Raw genomic sequence first — 19,385 nt, 5'->3', positions numbered from 1 at the left:
CCTGATGCATGTCGTTCATCCAGTCAGCCTGCATATCGATCACCCCAACCGCAGCTCCCGCGCAAGGAAGGCCTAAGAGGTAGGAGACATCCTGCAGGGTTGGGGTCATCTCTCCGCACGATTGGTGGAACGTATGTGTCTCCGGTCTCCAACGGTCGACCAGTGCTGCTATCAGCGACCGATCGAAGTAGAAAAGACGGGCCGCAACCTCAGGGTTCTCCGTCGATCGGGCCTCGACCAACCGGCAAAGCGGTAGGAGTCCGGCCGCTCTCAACCTATAAGTATTGCAGTACATCAATAATATGTAACAACAGCAGCGAAATGATATGTAACACCATCAGCTTTTCTAAGTACCTGTGGGTCCAGCGCTCGTCTACCGTCAGCAGCTCTCCGGGGCCTCGTGGGCGAAACACTCCTAGCTCCGTCTGGTGCTCGGCGGATAAGAAGCTCCGATGCTTCTTGTCCACGGCAGGGTCCAAAAGCTCCAGGTCGAAGGCTGAGCCATCTCTGCATTTGAAAGACATATACATTAATACATTGATAAATAAATACAAGAACAATATACTTCGAATGCAAATTAATCATATGCGAAATTAACACATATTAAAATGGTACAAAACATGCTGACCTAGACAACAGGTGCATCACCGCCTGCACTTTTGGGACAATATTTGTAAGTGTGACCTACTTCATTGCACTGACTGCATCGCTTAATCCTAGGGCCAGCCTCGGATTCATCCATATCATTACGAATCCGCCGAGATTGTCTTCGGCCCGGTGCGTTCTTCATCTTTCCCAAATCAGGCACATATATTCTTGAAGGCCCTGGGTTACTTGTAAAAGTGTCAACAATGCCGTAACCATACAGCTCCTGGTTCCAGGTGTTCAGTACTTGATCTTTCATGAAATATTGTGACACATATTGCCTTGGAAGCATATGGTGCTCTGCGCACGCAGCTATGACGTGGGTACAAGGTTTGTGGAGTAATTGTGGCTTCTGACAACTACATATGCATGTCCCACTCCTTAGCACACACTCTTGAACATGCCGCTCACGTCTACCCCCCCTCCGACCCTTATCCCGACACAGGACACTGAACCTGTGCTCTGCTGTGTCCTCTTGATTTACGCGATGCATGTGGGCCTTCCTATTTGCCTTCTCCATGTACTCACATAGCATCCAGCCATAAAGCATACGATTGTCCTCCATTACAACCTTAGCAGCTGTAAATCGATCAATGAAGTACTTGCAGGTGCCATGCAAAATGCCTTCTACAATTCCAACTAGTGGTAGGGATCTCATTCCTCGCATGACCTAGTTATAAACCTCTGCAAGGTTTGTAGTCATTACTCCATACCTGGCACCACCACTGTCGTACAACAGAGCCCATTTTTCATTCGGCTCATTGCGTATCCACTGTGAAAAGCTCCTAATAGATGAGCCCGATCTCCTTACAATCTGCGGAGTATCGGTTGGGAGCCGACCGAGAGCTATTGGTTCCTCACGGTTAGGTGCGGCCTCCGCAGTTTGTTTAAGAGTCAGTTCATCAAGTCTTGCCCATAATGCATTGAACTTACGTTGCTGGTTCTGACTGCACAACTTCTTGAAGAGCTTCATTAACTCTTTGTTTTCAAACTGTCTGTAGAAGTTCACACCCATATGGCGCATGCACCACCTGCTTTTGAGATCTGGCCACTGTACTGGTACACCCCGTCGCACGCTACCGTGTTGCATATCCAGCAAAGCCTGCAACAATCCTGCATGTCTATCATGAATGAGACACACATCTGGTCGGTCAAGAACAATTGCATGCTTCACCCGCTCTAGGAACCAATACCAGCTGTCCCCATTCTCACTCTCCACGAACGCAAACCCTAGTGGCAGGACTTGGTTGTTACCGTCGACCCCTATTGCAGACAATATCTGCCCTTTGTACTTCCCAGTTAGGAATGTTCCATCTAGGCATATGATGGGTCGGCAATATCTAAATGCTTTGATAGTTGCACCGAATGCAAAGAAAGCACGCTGCAACACTCTTTTTCCACTGTACTCAACATCAGTAGAGGGGTAATGCTTGATATCATAGTAGCTGCCTGGATTTCTTGCACAAATTGTGGCTAATTGACGAGGTAGATTGTGATACGAATCTTCATATGTACCGAACCTCATCTCAATAGCCTTTTGTTTCGCCCTCCATGCCTTCGCATAATTTATTGTGTACTGGAACCTTTGCTCAATAGCACGAATTATTGATCGTGGCTCATATCTTAGGTTGTCCACAATCTCTCCGTACATAACATTTGCAATGAAAGCAGAAGACAGGTTCCGGTGGGCGAACTCTATTTCCTCAATATGACAATTATATTCCTTAACTATTGAGCATTGCCAGTAGTCTGCCCATTTCCCTCTGAATGCGTGCACCCGCCAAGGGCACTAAGGAACCAAGCACTTCACATCGTACTCTCTTTTACTTGATTTAACAACCTTGAATTGCCTACGAAGAGACAACGACCAGAATTTCACAGCATCAATAACTGCCTCTTTTGTAGGGTACATAGCACCCTGTGACACCTCATTCTCATGGTATTGCCACGGTGTCTAGTCAGCCTCGCTAACCACCAACTTCGAAAATTCTTGATCCCGCCACTCTGCAGGAACTGCAGCATTACCCTCATCAGAAGAATCCCCATCGGCAAGGCCTTCCTCCAACTCTTCATCCTCCAAATCCATATCTTCAATGATGCTAGGGATGTGCTCCCCTTCATCAGCTACACCCATCGGCTGCAGCTCTGGAACATCACCAATCTCCTCTCTGGACCCTACATTAGCCGCCTCTGACTCATCTTCCACTGCCTCACTTGGTCCTGCTACTGCTTCTGTAGAGTTCACCTCATTTTGATCTTTCAGGTACGCCGCAGCTAATAAAACAAGCGGCATGCCACGTTCACAGCATATATCTACATACTTGCTCCAAGTTGATGTGGCTTCGATGGGAACAAGCTCACCAAAGTATCCATGACTAGCACGGCTCAGAACACCTTTCAACTTCAGCTCATATTGCTGCGGATCCAGTTGGAAAAATCGCATGAGCCATTTGCACACCCCCACAATAGTCCTCTCATTAGCTTTACTAAGCCCCTTCATAACATGGCGAAATCCAGAGAGATCTACACCGTTGGGACCGTACATAATTTCACCCTCACCATAATATATCTGAAAAATTAATTTATCTGCTATTCCTGGAAACACCCGCAAACATAACACATGTTAAGACAACAAACTATATTTCTGATTATCGGATAAAATAGTTTTTAAATGCTACCCTAGGTTCGCAAATTATCATCTACTGTGGACTCATACGTCCGCATGTACAAGTAATATACTATAAACTATATACTACAAACAACATACTGAAAATAATATACTAAAAATAATATACTACAGGTAACAAATTGAAAATAATATACTAAAAATAATATTCTATATTCAACTATTATCGTGCAATTTTCTAACTAAATTTTACAATTTTCTAAACCCTAGATCATAAATATCTAAAATCTATGTCATATACTACTACTGCACTAATTAACAACAATAAAAAGGATAAAAAGATTTACCTGAATTTTTTTTCCAAATCCGCAGCCCAAATGCAGCAGGGCTTCGCCGATCTCTCTTCCTCCCCTCTCCTCTCCTCTCTTCTCCTCTCTCTTCTCAACTTTTCTTTTTTTTTCCAAATTTTATGGTTTTTTCTCCATTTTTCGGGGGTTTTTATAGACTCCAGGGCGCGGGGGGCCGGCGCGGGGTGGCGGGCGGGAGGAGCCCTTACCGCCCCCTGAGAGGGCGGTAAGGACCTCTACCCACCCCCTCAGGGGGCGGTAAGCTGTGGGGCCCGGGCGGGAAGGCCTACCGCCCTCTCAGGGGGCGGTTAGCACCCGTACCCGCCCTCTCAGAGGGCTGCAGCCATCTGAGAGGGCGGTGGGCGCCTACTTTTGTAAATCTTTTCGCCGGGAATCTATTTATTTAAATTTAAACTCAAAAAAATATAAAAATAAAAAAAACTCGGGATTCTATCATCTATGGGCCGGACTACCACTTATTACTTATTAGCCCATGAACAACCTTTTTCTTTTGTATGTCATATCGGTACCACATCAATATATATACACATCCGTTCCAAGAAATGGTACTAATATGCTATTATTGGTTGTTTATCGGGCGAGATTCTGTGGGGTTCAATGGTAGAGCATATTAAATAGTTTTTTTTAAGGTCTTGTCTGTTCAGCGGACGAGTTTTTTTTTCTACGACGTTCGTGGGTCTACAAAAGATCTTGTCTGAACAGTGGACGATATCTTTTGGGTATATAGTTCGACCGGCATGGCACTATCGACTTCAGTGCCCCTATTTGCTTTGAACTCAGTTGAGAGGGAGGAGAGGAGAGGGGAGGGGAGGGGAAGAGAGAATTTGCAACGAAGTCCTACCAAAGTAAAGATGTATGTTTGTTTTCTCTATTTTTTTACAAACTCGGTAGGATAGTCACTAGTGCTAGGTTACAACATAGGTTAGAGGTTAGATCTAGGAGACTTTTACAAACTCGGTAGGATAGCTACTTAGACATATGTTAGAATGTAGATCTAGGTTTATAAATAGTTTAGCAACTAGAGCATGTTTGTACATATATTTTAGCAATTAGATGATATTTAGATATATGCTAGTTATTAGATATATGATTTAGACATAGCGAGTCATAAGTTAGGTAGTAGATGTAGGATTTGAAGTTGTTTGGTGTAGCGACCTGATAATATTTTGTTGCAGTATAGAATACATGTTGGGTCATACTTGTAATGAATTTTACATTGTAGATGCAGTTTACATAATTATTTTTGTTTTGTTGCAATAACGTTAGGGTTTTAGTTTATGCCACCAGGTATGTCTGATCTGTGGTAGCTTATCATTTTTTTATAGGGACAATAAATTAATATATGGTCTGGAAGGGGTAGTACTGTCCGTATTTCAGTTAATGAAAAAATGTATCTCCAGACCTATGCACAAAAGTGTCATACACTTGTATGCCTGGTTGATGTATGGTTTCAAAATAGACCCTAGGATTCAAGAGCTGACCATTAGCATTGTGGGCAACCGAGTGAGAGACGGTATGTACTGGGAGGTGTACCTGCTCAGGAAAGATGAAGTGTGAAAGAGGTACTTGTAGGATGTTGTGTACAAAGGTTGATCTCCTATGTTTCTTGTGCAATGAAAGAATAAGTGTCGGTGTATCAGGAATCGGGGGTCCCCAAATCCCGAGGCCAGGCCAGCCATCCGCCACATGGCGCCATCCCGCGGGGTCTCTCCTGTGAGGTGAGAAAGAGAGAGTCCTGGGAGAAGGCGCTCAGGGCCACAGTCGGTGGCCCCCGAGTACCCCAGTTCCCCGATGATCCACGGAATCCAAGTACCGGGAAGAAAGTGCTCGGGGAAGTGTACGGTCACCCCCGAGCACCCTAGTCCCCCGACGACCAGGAGAGCTAAGTTCCGGGAGAGAGTGCTCGGGGCTGCGTGCGGCAACCCCCGAGCACTCGGTTTCCCGAGGATCCATACAAGAGTGCTCGGGAGAGAGTGCTCGGGGAGGTGAACAGTACCCCTGAGCACTCGGTTCCCCGAGGACAAGAAAGGGCGTTCTCGGAAGAGGGTGCTCGAGGAGGTGAACAGTACCCCCCGAGCACTCGGTACCCCGACGACCCAGAAAGGCCCCCGAGGGGCCCACCGATGAGGTGTCAACCAGTCAAAGGCCCGAGGCCGCATTTAATGAGCGTGCGTGGCCTGTCACCTCCAACTGCTCCCGCCGCGCTCAGCGTCAGTTCCTGCCACGTTCTGGCAGAGAGGCGTGGGGTTATTAATTGCACGGGTCCCGTTCCGTGCCATCCAGCCTGTCTCAGGATAACGTCGTAAGGACCAAGGCGTTCCGTCTGCCGCGCTGCTGTGACAGGAGAACAAGACAGGGCGGACACGCCGGGCTGCTCTGCGGCTGCCCGGTGGGCCCTCTCCACGGCGCCCGTTGCCAGGGCATTTATTGTGACGGACGACCGGGCGTGCGACGCATTTTCCACCCCCGGTCACTTCGCCTAGAGGAAATGATGACGCCCTTTCCATTTATGGTGTCTCGGAACTCGTGCCCCCCTTCCGTTCGGGGCACGTTGCGGCCGACGGGTACTTAAAGCAGCCGGCGGCACAAAGGGACAGAGAGAAGAGACGACACACAAACGCGCGACACAAGATACGACCGTTGAGAGGCAATGGGAGGCTGAGAAGAACACAGCGCAAGAGAAACACGGCTGAGAAGTGAGCAGCACTAGGCAGGTTGAAGAACAAGGAGCCCCAGGCTCTTAGATAGATCAAGATTCTTGTAATCAGCGACATCCTTGAGGGACTCCCTCAGGACAGTTATAGTATCCATACAGGAGTAGGGTATTACGCCCCCGTGCGGCCCGAACCTATCTAAATTCCGGTGCATTTACTTCTTCTTGCACTAGGCAACACCCTCACCACCGGCTGTTGCATTCATTCCCATTTATTTCTCCGACGAACAGACTCAGGATCATCCCCCCGACCGAATCTCTAAAAAGGGGTCTCTCGGGATCCCTGCGACTGGAGTTAATCCTCCGACAATAAGGATGCAGTTGGAGAGATGCACAGAGGGGGTACGTCGAGGAGGAGGGTGATGAGGATGTTGATTAGGATGGTACACATTCATCGGATTATCTGACTGAACCGACCAGTGAGGAAAACATAGGAGAACATATCCATTCTCTAATTGAACAGATGGAGCAGGATGATCTTGAGGCTAACGAATCTTCTATGTATGACATCTCGGATGATGAGGATGGTGCTCCTGTTCCCGCGGACTGGAACAATCATAACTTTAACAACCTTGCGGTCAATGAGGGGAATTATGTGTCATGGGAGTATATGCAGAATGAGGTCATCGAGGGTGCTAGGTATCCTACCAATCAGGTCATGAAGGATGCTGTGATGCAATGGGAGACATTGCTTCAATGACAGTTTTATGTTATCAAGTCAAGCAAGAAGGAATATGATGTCAAGTGCATGTAGGAGAGTTGCCCGTGGCAGGTGCACAACTTCAAGGGGAAGTGGGTTGAGTATTAGGAGGTGTCGATTGTGGTTGACCACACTTGCATGATAGACGAACTTGAGTCTAGCCACAAGAACATGTTCAAGAGGCTATGCGGTTAGAACTAGCAGTGGAAGTTTGATGCTCTTTAGAAGACACTGGATGAGCTGATGAAGAAGCAAAAATATGAGCATGCAGGGAGGCCCGTGAGGGGACCAGAGGATGAACAAATACCTCTTGAATCCCTACAAACAGACAATGGAGTTAGCATAACATGGAGGATTGGATCATCTACCAAGTCATTTAGCTAGTGGATTGAGAATGAGCAAAATGAGAAGTAAGCTCTACTCTACGATATAAACGGGGCTAGGTACATAATTATGACTACAAATTTAGCAGAGGTTTACAACTAGGTGATGAAAGGTGTGAGGGGGTTACCACTTGTGGAGATTGTAGAGTTCATACTTCAAGAGACGTGCAAGTATTTCAGTAAACGCTATGTAATAGCGCACATGACGTTGAATGATGTTTGTCTGATTTATGGGACGAAGGATGAAAAAGACTAAGTACATGGAAGACAAGATGGAGAAAGTAGAGATGCACCGGGTGAATATTATGGGAACTGCACAGCATAGATACGAAGTTCTGCACAGGGACAAAGGAAGGAGGAGGGCAAGTGTGAGAGAGTTATCCAAAAGTGCACCATCTTTGATGACAGGTGCATTTGCGCTTGCTACAAGCCGATGCTACTACAAAAGTGTGACATCCTGAGTTTGAGCATGTTAATTAATTACAAAATTCACTCCAAATTAAATCTTTTTAGGATTAATTAAGATAACTATGGGTTAAGAGAATAGGTAAGTGGATGCATATATACCAGTATATATGTACATTCATATTTATAAGTTGCATAGGTAATTCAAAGTGCACTAGAATCAATTTCAAAATAGTCTCTTCATTAAGTTAGTTAATATGCATTAGTTTGAGATTTGTTTGGTTCTTTGTGTGGAGGTTTGAAATTGAATGTCTCTCAATTTCAAATCTACTCTTAGATTCTTTTCAGCTCCAATCCAAATTGAGTTCGAATCCTTTGTTTCAAATCCTTCCCCAAAGATCTTATTCCAAATTTAAATTAAAGTTCAAATATTCCAAATGTAGTTGATCTTAATCCCAAGTCAAAATTCAAATTCAAAATATTCCATTTTGAATTATTCCCAAAATCCCTCCCTCTCTCTTTCCTTTTTCTCTTTTCCTTTCTCCTTCTCTTTTTCACCCGGGCCGAATTTCCCTCCCCTCTCTATTTCTCAGCCCACCAGCTGGCCTTCTTCTCTCCACCCGCGCACCGGCCCTTCCTCTCTCTTCTCTCTTTCAGCCCAGCTAGCTTGGCCCAGCTTCTCCTTTTCTTCCTCCCGCGCGCGCTGCGCCCAGCCTGCAGCAACACTGAGCTGCCCAGCTCGCCGCACCATGCTAGCCCACTCACGCGCACGCGCGCTCGTGCGTCCTCGACGGTCCGCTGGGCCATGCATCACTGATCCAACTGTGTGCCCGTGCACCTCTCGCCTTCTCCTCCCTCCAGCGCGGTTCTCTCGTCGCAGGCCGCTGGTTTCTCTCTCCTACGGGAAATATCCCGCGTCCCGACCGGCCTCCACTTTTCCGCTCTCTCCATCCCCTCTCCACCCATGCTCGCATGCCCATGCCGCGACTTTCGTGCCTGTGTGCGCGTGGCCGGCACCCACACTGCGGGAAATATGGTGGGCGCAGTTTCGCCACCTCACCGCCGCCCTGCTCACCGACGTCCGCCAAACGTCACGCGCGCACCACCTCCGTGATCTCTCCCCCTCTCTATAAATAGCAGCCCTGCATCTCTCTTTCTCTCTCTCTCTCTCTCTCCCTCTTTCTCCATTCGCCTCGCCACAGCGTTGCCGCTGTCACCATTGTTGCCGCTGCGACCTCTTCGTCGCCCATCTGCCGATGACGTGTTGCCAGGGAGCACCGAGGAGCCTTCACCGTCCTTGTGCCGCCGTCCAATCGCTGGGAGCCCGACGGGAGCCCGTTTGCGCCAATAGCCGAGCATCACCGCCGCCACCTCTTCGACGAGTCGCCTGTCGCCGTCCTGCTTCTTATTGTTTTTGCACACGGTGAGCCTCTTGGTTCCCCTAGCACCCCCTTAGATAGCATGTAGGCATCTCCTGAGCCCCCTTTTTTGCTTGTTGCCATGTGCCACCGTGGGATTGCCGCGCGCTGTCGTGCAAACGTCACCGCCGACGTGCTTATGCGCTCTGTGTGGTCACTGGTCGTCGTGCCGTGTGCTCTAGAGGCGTTAGACCTCTTTTCTTTGCAGGATTGGCCCTTCCCCGTGCAAGGGAGGTGTTGTCCAGTTGCGTCACGCCGCTGTTTCCTCTTGGGTGGTGACCTGGCGCCGTCTTCATTGCCGGTCGACGATGAGATGCTCCCCGTCAAGTCCGCCGTATCACGTAGAAGGCCGGCGTCCGCTCGTCGTCGTGAAACTTCGGCAAAAACCCAACCCTAACGACCTTTTCGGTGACACCCCACCGAAATCCCTCGCTGCCGGCCGATTCCCCCCCTTCTCCTTGATCATATTGAGCTTATGTTTTCAAATAATATACATGATCAACTAAAACCAGACTTGTTATTGCATGTGCTATATATTGCGTTTTCTTTCAAACTACTTGTAGTAGTTAATCCTATCAACACCGCCATGCCTTACATGTCATCATCTAGAATACATATCACCCTAGGAATACCTGTTGTTAAATATATTAACGATAGACGACGCCATGATATCTAGCATGCTTAGGATTGAATACGTCTCCTCGGAGATGTCACTTTTAAAAACACCTCTCCTTGGTGACAAGATTTACTGTTATCAATGATAACTCATATACCATGAATCCTTGATGGTTATGAATTCCGTGATGGTTGTGAAATCCTTGATATCATGTGGGATATGGAGGGTGATGTGTAAAAATAGGTGAAAACTGTTTTGGCGTGGGCAGGTAGAGTGGTTTTATGGGGAGGATGCTCTTGGGGGCTTGAGTTACATGACGGTGTTCATTGCCCATGAAGATGCCTGGCCCGACCGCTTAAGGACCGAGTCATTTCGCTGTTATGCCTTAGCGACCCTGTGCAACCATGCGTCCTGTATGGGTAGGACTTGACTTTTCCTTCACCGGACTGAGTTGGGCATCATACCAGGAGGCTGAGAGCAACAAGCAGCCAAGGGTCCATCTGTCCCGCTGTTTGGAGGTTTCAGGGACCGGCTTAGGCTTAAAAAGGGAGGCTGGCCTTCGGAACATGCAGCTCTGAGACTTGGCGTGTCTCGTGGAAAAGCCCGACAGGAAAGGTATTTGGAGAGTCTCGGTATGATTCTCTCCTCCGCTTGCAACGGTTGGAGGCTGAGCATATCATATGGGTAAAGTTGTACAACCTCTGCAAAGTGTAAATCTATTCGAATAGCCGTGTCCACAGTCATGGATATGCAAAGGCAGAACCTTTTTGACTAGACTTGGGAGAGTGTGTCTTGATGAGTGAGTGTGTGGACTAGATGTTCGTGTGATGAGGTTCCTAGCTTGATCCGCCAGAAGCTGTGTGGTACTAGAGGTACACCAGATGTGATTAGAAGGGACTGCGGAGTGAGGTATAGCCTCTCCCAGGATCGAGGAACCCCAGTTACAGCTCGTCACTGGATTTTGAACTACTTAAAATGTTTTGAAGTCGATCATAATTCATACAATTGGATATCTGCATAAACTGCTTTACGCTTAAATCTAAACCGTAAAGCCTATCCTTCAATAAACCCTTTATGCATGTATCAACACTTTGAAGTAGTATAAGGCTTGCTGAGTACCTTCTGTACTCACTCTTGCTGTCATTCAGATGAAGAACCCAATGCCGACTCCGCCGGAGGTGAAGCCAGGGATGAAGAATAGTCTCTGAAGTCGCGTTCGCCCCCTCGCTGCTTGTGGCTTGGGCTTTTGCTTCCGTTGTGTGTTTTGCTGGTCGCTATGCCAGGCTTATAATATTCGGTATGGATTGTAAGCCTTTTGTACCCAGAACCTTACTATTTACATACGAAGTTGACTGTGATACTATAACTGTTATACTGTGTGTATCAGCTACGTAATACAGGATCTGATACAAGAGGCACATGAGATCCTGGTAATGGGGGTCTTACAAAAAGTCATGCTCACATGTGATTACCGCGTGTGCTGTGACGGGGATGAGGACTCGGATGTACATCTCTTACTATTTCAAGAAGGAAGCTCTGTTCAATACCTGGAACCATGAGGTCTATAGTTTCAAAATTTATAGATCTTTCACGAAGGAACCTAGGCCCGATTGTGTTTTCATCCTTGATCCTAGGAAAATTAAGCACAAGAAGGAACAACACAAGACTACGAGGCTCTGTAATGACATGGACGAAGCAGAAGTCGGGCGTCACGTGAAATGATGCAGCAAGTGCAACAGAACCGAGCACACTTACAAGAAATGCATTGTTAGTGTCCCAAGTATTAACCCCACAGAAACATGTTCTTCTGACTCAGGTACAAATGGGAGACGTCTTCGTGGTCGTCGATTGTCGGCTTCGTTGAGTTATATGTTGTAATTCATGTTGTGATGGATATTCATATGCACAATATTGTAGCACTGAGATTGCGAGCATGTTTGAGGTTATAACGTGTTAAGTTGGTATTCATTAAAATATTTGTGTACTCTTTGAACAATCAATTATGTTATGTTATATGTTGGACGCTTACTTCTTACTCTGTGTTTGGTTCCTTATAAAACTATAAATAACTTATGCACTAAGTAGGTATGGCGTAGCTGGAGCTACTTGACCCTCAACTTGACCTTAGGCACCGTTCGTATCGCATCGCGGTATAGACTAAGGAGCTCCCAGTACTACGATCTCATGTGTTGGAGGATCTCATGAGGGTTAACGCGTGCTGTATGCTGAGGTTTGTACAATTTCAATGTAATGTTGCTAACTTTGTTATGTTTGCAGGTTGCATACTGCTGGGCTACTTCCGTTGTGTTGGTTGGTGGAGGTGGATGCATTGGTTGGGGGCTTGGAGGTGACCACGAGGTTCAGCTACGACTGGGCCCTGCTCGCGGCCCTTGTCAACAGGTGGTGTCCTAAGACACACATTTCACCTCCCGTACAATGAGATGGCGCCCACACTCAAGGACGTCTCGCTCCTGATGGTCATGCCTTGCGCGGGTGTTGCTGTTGAGGCTAGGGACGTGGGTCTGGCGTGGCACGATGAGCTGCTTGGATGCTTCTCCGTTATTCAACGGAAGGATGGCCTAATCCCGTTCAAGGCTTTTCCAAGGATCGAGAAGCACGGATCAACGAAGACATTTCTCGTTCAGTTTGTGGTACAAATGTTTTGTACTATTTTGTCATCTCCTGTATGTTACTAATGGATGAAGATATTTGTAATTGTTTTTTTTTGACAGGTGGACAACATCCACCCACTAGCAGGCAATGAGGACGTGTCTCGCCATTTGGAGGCGTACCTCCTGTGGTTGTTTAGGTAGGTCATGTTCATCGAGACCCATGGCAACACGGTCTTGAGGAGCATGATTCCCTATAACAGAGAGGTGGTGGATGTCGACCCGACGGAGGTCCCACAAATATAGCTGGGCTTCTACTGTTCTTGCTGCTATTTACCATGGCATGTGCAATGCATGCACAAAGACAGACGACAACGCGATTCTCACTGGGTGTCTCTTGCTACTTCAAATGTGGTCCTACAAGCGTATCACCATCAGCAGACCCTTGTGGACCATAGCGCCTACATGTTCCTTGCGGACCGACAACCCAATGATGGGATCATTGTGGTGCAGACAGAGAGTAAGAGCTCTAAACTTCACACATATTTGTTAATTTCTTTCTTCCTTTATTTGTCTAACTTAGTCTGGTTGCACAACCATCTTAGTCTAGTGTGCAGACACACCGTACATACCTGAACTTCGTTCACCAATTCGATAAGCTAACAGTGAACGACATCTGCTTGGGGTTGTACACGAAGGAGGATGTTCATCGACGCGCTTCACTTGGACTTTTGGTGATGTGCTTACGAGACCAGGAGTACTAGCTCATGTGGTGCACTCTTGTCTATGAAATCTATGTCGAGGAGTACTCACCGCAACGCGTGATGCTGCAGTTCAAAAAGTTCCAGCCGTTTCCGCTCCCGATTACTAGGATGGTGCCTACCAACATACACAAGTGCGTAACAATATACTTATCTTTTCATTTTACACAGTGCAACATGTTAACTCATTTATTTATGTTTTTTCAGGTTGACATGTATGGGGGCTCATAGCACGAGCATGTATGTGACTTGTGTGTAGATGTGGGTTGACAAATAGGACCATGCTATCGAGAACATCGTCAACGAGGATTGGCCGCACCGTAAGGAGGCGTACGCGGAGTACTTGTCCTCGTTCATGGCTAGGACGCACACCCGGATCACGTACACATCGACCAAGCTTCCATGGCACGTCTCCAATGTTTGTGACACGTATTTGACACACAGGGACCAGACAAGTTCACTTGAGTTACATACAATACTATGCGACTCCTCATTTACTACACTTGTTGCTACAAAAAAATTGAGTAATGAAATGAAACTTTTATTTACAAAGGGACATTCTGCACCAGGTTGAGGTCGAGGCATGGGTGACCAAGCTCCAAATCGATAGTGGCCTCGAGGTCCCTAGGGACGAGGTGAAGGCTGGATTATCCGGCAGGTGAACAAAGTGTTATGGGCGCTTAGCTATAGGTCATCCTCGGAAGTTGAGGCAGAAGCACGAGCGTTCGCTCTTCTCCAGATACATCCGTTTGCGACGTTCGCTGAGTCGTCATACCCACCGGTACGTACGACCTTTGCCACCAAGCCGTCGAGGCCATCTTCCACCCCGACTTCTCAACACTACTACGGTGGCCCCTCGGGGAAGCAATCCTTCTCCAGGGCCACTGACCCTCACTATTGTGGTGCCTGGGCTAGGCATTCTTTCTCCAGGGCCAGTGACCCCCGCTACAGTGTCATAGAGTCTAGGCCAGCCTTCATCGGTGCCAGTGACAACTTTTACGCTGATAGCAGGTCCATGCAGCCTTTCAGCGTGGACCCGTGTCCTTCGACTTCTCGCGTCCTCAGCTCGGGTACGATACTGCCTTAATGCATATTCAATTGTTACGTAAGTAACACTTTATCGGTGATAACATGTGATCTTTGTTGTTCCATGTGCAGAGCTCGATGATCTACGGGACATATAGGCAAATGATAGCTACATGGAGTTGCTCATCAGGGAGGGTACTCAGGTCCATGGGTACTCGTACATCTTCAGAGAGAGTGATGAGCTCAGTGCATCATAGATACCTGGCACGCCACTTACGGGGATACAACCCTCCCAGGATAGTTACACCACTCCACCGCCTGCTGCATAGCCTATGTGGACGATCATGCCACCGGAACCGCTGACGTACTCAGCTGACTAGGTGAGAGCATAGAGGTATAGGGTCCCAAGGGTCGTTGAGACCAGGGGGTCGTCCCCAAGAGTGGACGTAACCTATAGGTTATTAGGTTATTGTTAGTTTCATGGTCTTATATTATTATTGGTGTTATAGTACTATGATAGTGCCAGTGTAATGCTATTTTCTTCATGCTACTATGTTATTGTTACTGTTATAATATCTTTAATGTATCATGTTTTGTTTTGTGATCCTATTCGTACCATAAACTTGTACCACAATCATTCCATAACAATCATAATAAACACTTCAACTGAACATACAATGACATATACGATACACCTAGTGGTGTACCAGAGTTTCACCTAACATGCCTTAGGGATGGTAAAAAGCATGAGCATCGATGTGACGATGCAAAAATTACAATGCTATCCTAATAGTGCTTCTAGTCGTATTGACTTAGAGTGAACTGCGAGGAGACACCTGAGTCCCAATAACTTCCAGCATTGTATTGCATTGATGGAGGAGGAACATGAGCACGAGGCGGAGGAGGACCATCCCTATTATGGCACGGGCAGGTGCACCACGAATCGATGCATACAAAAGTGTCCTCCAGGTGTATAATGATCGTGTACCGTATATACCAACGCCCATATATGTCGCAGTTCCCATTAAAATTACCATGTTCAACTATCTATTTCTGTCAAATTCGGGTATCCAAAATATCATACAAACATCTAATAGCATTGGACGATTCGATAACAAAAAAATTGCCTATTCTACCGCAAATTAAGTTAATTCGGTCAAAGAAACATGTCGGCCGTTCACCAGGCGAGACAAAGATGTCACCTCGAGCGACAACTTTGTCTCACCCGATGAACGGGAGACAAGTTGCTTTCTTCGATTTTTTTAATGCCCTGATCGCCGGGGCCCACATGGTCTCGCTCATTCATCGGGTGACATCTTTTTCTTACCCAATGAACGGATTATGGTACCCTATTCCTACCATTTCTTGAAACAGGCGTGTAGTCTTGCAAATATTAAAGGTAAGGTTGTGTGGTAGGAGATTTTTTATTTTTTAAAATAAAAAATTACAACTATATATGCTTGTTTTAAAAATTTCTAACGGATGATAGGTTTAAAAATAAAAAATATTACGTTACAATACTCTTAAAATTCAAAACACTATCGAAATAGTCATAAAAAATGTTGTGGTGTAGAAGATACTACCATCCAGCTCTCCAAAAAATTTCAACTCAAATAATGACTTGTACAATGAGAAACAAAAAAGACAATTTTTTTTAAAAAAATTTGTTTTTGTTCACATTTTTGTCTAATAAGTAGTAGGCCAGCCCATAGATGATAGGATCCCTCAATAAGGTAAAGTTGTGTGGTAGTACTTGGGTTGACATTACCAAGCAAAGAGAGGCATTGGCGTGCATGAGCTGCTAATAAACCATGGATAAACTATAAGTCAAAACAGCCAAAAAGGTTTGATTTCGAGATTTTTTTTAAATGTTATTATTTTATATGTAAATTTAAAAAATAATACGCAAATTACAGAAATTGCAAAAATAATACCAATTCACGTTCTGGTACTGATTATATTGTTCAATACGTTTGCGGAGAATTTTATTAATTTCGTCGAATCCTCCCTTCCTGAAAGGAAGAACGTGAAATTCTTTTTCTTTTCTGCAAGGACTGCAAGAAATGGATTTTTGCATCCAGAGGATGCAAAAAAGGAGTTTTCGTGCCCTGGAAAAACGAAAACACCTGTGAAATTCCCACGTGTGCATAGTGAGCAAGATTTCGCTCCCCCATGCTATGAAAAAGGCATTGTCGCGGGCTGGGAGCTCGAAAACTAATGATTTGTCAGTAGTCGCGGGCTGGGGGCGCGAAAACTTGACACGTGCTCAGGTAGTTCTCATCTGCCTTCCCTCGGTGCCATTTTATGATTTCAGCTGAGTGCTTGATTCAAGAGAGCGGGAGAGAAAAGCGAGGAAGAAGGAGAGGAGGAAGGAGAAAGGAGAGGAAAAAGGAGGGAGGAGGAGGAGGAGGAGGAGGAAAAGGAAGGAGGAGGAGGAATAAGGTAAAAAAATATGTATTTTTATTAGTATTGTTTTTTGTTACAATTATATATTTGGTTAATGTAGATATTGTTTTTTGTTAGTATGTTCATTCATCATTTCATCATTACTTCACTTACGTTAACCACATGATCATTCATCATAACAAACATGTATAGAATAGTAAGAACTTCATCACTTCAAAAAACATGTAGCCTTTAGGACTACAGAAGTCAACCACACCAAAAACTGCATAGCCAATCAAACTACGGAAGAAAACTCTCAAACAATAGAAAATCTTAGATAGAGGACAAGCAAGGCTTTAGGCTTAAACCTAGGGTCTCATCTATATCTTAAAACAACAACTATGGTACAACTAAAGCAAAACGACTGGGACTACCTCTTAGAACATCACTCTGGTCCCACTCTCAACATGACACTACGGCCGGCAAAAAGACTGCCTAGACTTCGCAAGGAAGATGCCTAGACCATTCTAAGGTTTAGGCTGGAAGCATTGTCACTATGCTTCTAAGGTAAGACACACATCGATCCACCTCCCCGACATTCGAGAACGAATAATTAGGGTACAAGGCATGGGGGCCAGTCCATCTCATACCCAAAATATTTCGCTCTGTATGTGAATGTTTGGATCACAACCTAACACTCGATCAAACTCACCTGATAGTGCAAAAGAGGCATCATAGGGCCCCTCCACTTAGCCTATCTGCAGTACCAAACAACAGCTATACTACTGGTCTTCTGAAGCTTCTCAGGTCCTACACGTTGTGGCAACATTTTGACCTCTCAACATCCTCACCACTCCAACATAAACAAACTACAACACATTACAAGTGAATCAATGACAAATCACCCAGGGTGAGCAGCCAAACTCCTGTATGCATATAAAGGATCAATTAAATAACTTCAATATAATATTTATTTAAAGCAATAAACAAGGATAAGCAGAGATAAACAAGGCGTATGCAATAAAATGCAACACATACCTATCCTACAGGTGCAAATGTGTCAGGTTTAGCATTAAATTAACTAGGACCTAAAGCCTAGACTGTGATACCAACTGTAACACCTCAGGTCCTACAATTGTCTAGAATGCTACTCAACTACACCTCAAGCATCCCGAACTATAAAAAAATTCAGTAGCAACTCCTCATAACAGAGGCAATGCAGAAGCAACCAAAAAACACAATATATTTTATGAATAAACCTGCACACTAATATTTTAGAACATCCTAGCATTAAAAGAACCAGAGTTTAACTGCTCGAGGACATTGTTAAAACTATCGAGCAACGACACTAGCAATTATTACTTTATTATCACAACATCACTCTAAATTATTTGTGATGGTGCAAAAGTGGATGACGTGTTGCTAACCCATTCCTTGATGCTAGCTTCTAGAAGATAAACTGAGGAGGAAAAATGCAAGTGTGAGATCGTGTAATCTCAGCAAGTGAACTACTTTAACAAGCTATTTAAACTATAATATTTAAAGCTTCAATTTAAAACTTAAACAGGTATACAAGATATTACAATATTTATCATGTTCATTTTTAAGCAAGTTAAATAGCTACTCCTAAAAATTCAATAATCACATGTTCATAGCAAACTTAACTATAACATAAGCTAGATAAAGAACTATATATCCTATATGACAAGATATCAACAGTATGATTGACTTTAACTTCTAAGAGGTAAATAGGACATGTAATGGAATATCACAATCCAAGTTATCATGACTAGAGATCAAGCCACATTAATAAAAAATGACAATTTTACACAAATGACCCACTCATAACGACATATCTTTTGCAGTTAATAAGACTACTCAAACATATGTATACAATTCTCCATAATCAAATTGTATATGGAATATCATTGCAATGCAATATGATGCACATGAATAATGTACAATGCAAATCCACATAAGACATCAATATCCTCATAAATCCGCAAGCCATACCACAATAGATATATACGGAGAAGCATCGCTTCTCATATCAACTTCCAATGCAACTTTCAACATATATGAACATTCAATTCCATACAGCAACGTATATGGATGCAATAATATGTCTTCTTTTACATCACACCCCTCCTCGGACAACGTACAATGTGTACCAATATGGTCGTGACCCTAAGATCATGACATAACTTCCAATGCATATGAAATACAATAACATGTCTTCTTTTACATCACACCCCTCCTCGAGCAACGTACGATTACGACATAACTTCCAATGCATATGAAATGCAATGCAGTGCAATGCACATGATATACTTCAAATGATAGAATATAAACCACATAGTCCACAACCATGAACATACATCAACATAAAAGTATTTTCTAGATAATTAATATAAGCCACTTTCACCATTCCATCTTCATGTTAAAGTGCAGATGACATGAACGTAAACATATAACAACAATAAACTTACTTTGAAAGAGTAAGGCCTATCCCATTTTATAACCACATATTACAAGTTTAATTATATATAGAGCACAGAAAGATAACAACTATGCTTCTGCTAGCTTATCATTTAACATGTATAGGGTTTCAAATGGTTATATTCCAACTAGTTATAGACATATGAAATATCCCTAAAAAAGAATTAAATGCCCACCTACAAGTCAAAGTATGTCCTCTTCTATAAGCTTCTACATAACCAACATCATTAT

General features: G+C 44.8%; 1 long non-coding RNA gene across 1 annotated transcript; it reads right to left on the bottom strand.

Moving 5' to 3' along the window:
* Positions 1–17,223: 17,223 nt before the first annotated feature.
* LOC133897777 (uncharacterized) lies at positions 17,224–18,116 on the bottom strand. Its single transcript, XR_009905964.1, has 2 exons — positions 18,083–18,116; positions 17,224–17,581 (listed from the first exon to the last, which is right to left on the bottom strand). It is a non-coding gene; the product is annotated as an uncharacterized LOC133897777 (long non-coding RNA).
* Between the last annotated feature and the right edge of the window lie 1,269 nt (positions 18,117–19,385).

The sequence above is a fragment of the Phragmites australis genome, chromosome 17 (assembly GCF_958298935.1).
Source record: "Phragmites australis chromosome 17, lpPhrAust1.1, whole genome shotgun sequence".
In the NCBI taxonomy this organism is placed as follows: domain Eukaryota; kingdom Viridiplantae; phylum Streptophyta; class Magnoliopsida; order Poales; family Poaceae; genus Phragmites; species Phragmites australis.
The sequence above is the reverse complement of the archived record's forward strand: the minus strand, read 5'-3'. Positions and strand labels throughout refer to the sequence as shown.